The following is a 4,416-nucleotide window of genomic DNA, read 5'->3' as shown; positions in this document are numbered from 1 at the left end:
ATATATATATATATATATGTGAGAAATATGGGTATGCTTGGTACCAAGCACAAATTTTGTGCTTGGTAGTGATGTGTCACATCCCTATTCACTCATTACCTATGTGAATATGGTCTCATATTTGAATGAGTAGAGGGAGATGTGACACCTCACTTGGTAACAAGCATACCCAAATTTCTCATACACACTAATGCGTACGCACCCAGGCTGTTTCAGCGAATGAGGGGTTTTTTTGAAAAATTCCTCCCACAATTGAGTACGAGTTCGTGACCGTACTTGCCATGGAAAGCGGGGGCTTTTTTGAAAAAAGTCACCGAAGATGGAGTTAAAAGGCTTCTTGTGACCATTCTCTCTCTTCTCATTCCAAAACCCTTATCCCAAAATCCATCCCCGTCACCGGCTTCCCCCAAATCCATCCCCGTCAACGCCGACCGACTTCCCCAAACTCCGGCTCCCCGTCACCGCCGACCGACTTCCTCCATCAAGCCATCAAGCCACTGACTCCTCCCCCAACTCCGACTCCCTGTCACTGCCGACCGACTTCCTCCATCAAGCCATCAAACCACCGACATGGAGTGATTTTCGTAATCCTCAGCGAAAACATGGAGTCCCTGCGACTTACTTTTGTGTGTGTTGGGTTTTGGGTAGTGTCACTAGCATTTTATTTCTTCCGATTTGTTTCCTTTCACCTGTTATCGCGACAAATCCTAATATTTTTGGTTGTTCATCCTTTTAGAGGCTATTCATCCTTTTATGTGCTTCTCATTGTTGAGTTTTTATGTTGGGTTCTATTTGCATTTCACATATGAACATTAAAATGATATTATTTTGATGTTTCTTTGACAAGAGAGTCTAAATTTGTTACCTTTTATATGATAATCAGGTTGTGTTGGAGTTGCAAGATGACGGGAAATTGGCTACCTCAGATTATCCTCCTGTAGTGCTCGGTTGCACCGATGCTAGAAATGGTGAGTAACTACCACTGTGTTTCATTTATGAAACAGCCCAGAAGTATAGAAGTAAATGTCACACGTTACACGTAACAAGATTCTTAATGGCGGAGAAAATGATGAAAACTTGTTCGAGTATATCTGTTCTCCTAAGACCGCCACTATCAATTTCACAGGTGTATCTAATACCCTTTATGCACTAATTTTGAACAATTCCCTGGTAACTCTAGGATTTCCTTCCTACTATTAAATCTATAATTTGCACTCGTACAATCTCCTTAAGTATCACAAGCGCGCGCACAGAGCTGCAGTTAAAGCTTTGGAGAGCAGACACAGCCTTGGCGTTGTCATCAGAAGGATAGAAGAAGCCATGTCCTCCCATAGCTGACAGCATAAATTTCAAGTTATTTCAAAAGGTTCTATACACAATTATTCTATAATTATTGCTACATTTATTTAAGGAATAAGCTCTAGCGTTTTCAATTTCTTAGGATGAAGGGAGTTGGAGCAATAGCTGCAAATTGTCTTGGTTCAGGCCTGATCCAAATAAGATGTAAACCCAAGTCGGTAAAATTGACAGTGATCGAATTGGGTTTATCAGGTCGTCCTATATCTTATGCGGTTACTGTGATAATCGTGCAGGAATTTGACAACATGTTGACATTCTTTTTCCGTTCATGCCAATAAATAAGGCATCAACTCTGCTTGGTACAAGAGTTTTCAGGTTCGAACGGAGCATGAAAGCAAAGGCCTCTTGTTTTGCCAAGGAAAATATGTTTTCTCGAGTCCTAGTGTAGACAATAGCGAGAAAAATGAGACTATATAGAATGATGTACAGGGTTCACAAGTCAAAGTTGAGTAGAAACTCCGATGACGGGTTTCATGTTGCTGTATATACTTTCACAATTCAAGTACTTATGTATTCACTTTGTATATGCTTAATAGAATCATCTGATAAGACTTAGCTATTCTTTTTTCAGCAATTTCTCAACAAATGTGGCATGTTCAAGGCTTATATGATCTCAAAATTATTTTAGTGACGCTGACCTCTTATCTCTCAACCATCAATTAGCTTTTTTAGACAAATTGCTTCACTTATACATTGTGCTTGGTTGAATAATTGATAGCTGTATGTCCTACCAACGCAAAGTTACAAGATAAATTGCAAAACATAAACTAGAAACTCATGGATATAACATTAAGATGAAATGAAAAGCAAAACATCCTTATTAACAAATCTCACAGATATAACATTAAGATAAATTGCAAAGTTACAAGAATTCCGTGAAGCATCAAACATAAACTAGAAACTCATGGAAAGACAGATTATTTTCGATTTCTAAACATGCATCAAATGAACACCGGGATGAAGTAAACTAACAAATTTTCTACCCTTTTATTTTACCCCCTCAATTTTCAAGACAATGTTCTCAACCAAGTACTACTAAGTATTCCTCGTGTTTTGCATCCTCTGCTTCGCAAAATTTCATATATTGATCAGCATCCATCAAAGATTATAACTCCCCTGAGTTGCTCATCTTGACCTTGCAGGTATTATAAACATCTGTTACAATAAGAAGGGGGGATAGCAAGGAATCAAACCAAACTCTCCATGTTCCATAACTAAAACTGCAACAACAGGAAAATTGCAAGGACTGTACATTCCAAGAAATAAAAAGAAACCGGTTTACAATTTGAAAAGGAAAATGTGCTGTCTGCACAAATATACCTAGTCCTTATTTTCCACAAATCAAATTACTTGGTAATCAGATGATAATTTTAGAAAACGAAAACAGATACAATGAGTAAAACAAATACATTGCTCTTTTTCCCCATAGACCGTCTCATCTAATTAACCGATAAAAAGAACATAAAAGTAACATTTCAAAATTTGATACCATCACCCAGTAGCAGTATCCACCCCCCTGAGGCCATGCTAACTCATTGATTCGATTTAATCTGCTAACATTGACAGGAACGACCCAAAGAACCTCAATTGAAATCCTTGAGCCTCTTCAACATGTCCATCGACTTCTTCCGAGCATTCGTCTTTGCATTCCGATTCGAGAGACTCCCAAACAGTCTGTCCGGTGAATCCCTGAACTTCTCGCAGATGCTCGCGACCTTCTCGCAGATGCTCGCAGATGCTCGCAGATGCTCGAAAAACAACTAACCATTTTCATTTATACTAATATAAAGTTAGGAGATAAGTCCCATCAGTATATCCCAATAACTGAAAGCAATTTCTTGGAATGTTCATTAAAACACTAGAACCAAACAACCAAAAATATTAGGATTTGTCGCGATAACAGGTGAAAGGAAACAAATCGGAAGAAATAAAATGCTAGTGACACTACCCAAAACCCAACACACACAAAAGTAAGTCGCAGGGACTCCATGTTTTCGCTGAGGATTACGAAAATCACTCCATGTCGGTGACACTCCATGTCGGTGGTTTGATGGCTTGATGGAGGAAGTCGGTCGGCAGTGACAGGGAGTCGGAGTTGGGGGAGGAGTCAGTGGCTTGATGGCTTGATGGAGGAAGTCGGTCGGCGGTGACGGGGAGCCGGAGTTTGGGGAAGTCGGTCGGCGTTGACGGGGATGGATTTGGGGGAAGCCGGTGACGGGGATGGATTTTGGGATAAGGGTTTTGGAATGAGAAGAGAGAGAATGGTCACGAGAAGCCTTTTAACTCCATCTTCGGTGACTTTTTTCAAAAAAGCCCCCGCTTTCCATGGCAAGTACGGTCACGAACTCGTACTCAATTGTGGGAGGAATTTTTAAAAAAAACCCCTCATTCGCTGAAACAGCCTGGGTGCGTACGCATTAGTGCGTATGAGAAATGTGCTCATATACATACATATATATACTAGTATGGTGCACGTGCGATGCACGTGTATTAAGTTTCATGTTTATATGTAGCCCCAAAGTTCTTATTGATAATGAATGAAAAATAAATTGTGGTGCAAGAGGAGAAGGAGAAAGTAGATTTAGCAAGTGTGAAGAGGTGAACTGTTATTACTTTCCTATAGAAGGCTATGGAGAAGTTACAATATTAGAAACAAAATACATGTAGAATAAACTCTTTGTTCATCACACCTCCACACTCAATGTGAATGAACAATTCACAGAATACCACCTCACAAAAGTATTCTACTTCTCGTCCCACTCGTCGTTCTTATACGAAACCAACGTATCCACTATGTGTATCTGAACAACAAAAACGTGAAGGAAGAAGTTACGATATTAGAAACAAAATACATGTAGAATACGTCGATACATACTAACTCGAAGAGAAGCTATACCTTGGTGTCAAATGAATGTAGCTTAACCATCTGTGGATTTTGGATCAATTTGGCGTCACTCTCAATCCAGGTAAATGGGACTGCAACATCTTTGTCGTTGTAGGCTAACACGTCGAAGACACATTCAAATGCAAAGCAAATCTAAACCAAAAAAAAAAAAA

General features: G+C 39.5%; 2 long non-coding RNA genes across 6 annotated transcripts; one reads left to right on the top strand and one right to left on the bottom strand.

The window, feature by feature from the left end:
- LOC109821644 lies at positions 357-1,929 on the top strand. 5 transcript variants are annotated; one of them, XR_002241976.1, is made up of 4 exons: positions 357-644; positions 884-968; positions 1,254-1,366; positions 1,442-1,929. It is a non-coding gene; the product is annotated as an uncharacterized LOC109821644 (long non-coding RNA). The 5 variants fall into 5 exon arrangements; XR_002241975.1 differs by having other exon boundaries at positions 884-1,366; XR_002241974.1 differs by having other exon boundaries at positions 357-968.
- Positions 2,162-3,630, bottom strand: LOC109821639. Its single transcript, XR_002241970.1, has 2 exons — positions 2,849-3,630; positions 2,162-2,514 (listed from the first exon to the last, which is right to left on the bottom strand). It is a non-coding gene; the product is annotated as an uncharacterized LOC109821639 (long non-coding RNA).

This window comes from Asparagus officinalis, chromosome 1 (assembly GCF_001876935.1).
Source record: "Asparagus officinalis chromosome 1, Aspof.V1, whole genome shotgun sequence".
Taxonomy (NCBI): domain Eukaryota; kingdom Viridiplantae; phylum Streptophyta; class Magnoliopsida; order Asparagales; family Asparagaceae; genus Asparagus; species Asparagus officinalis.
This window is presented reverse-complemented; position numbering and strand designations above follow the sequence as displayed.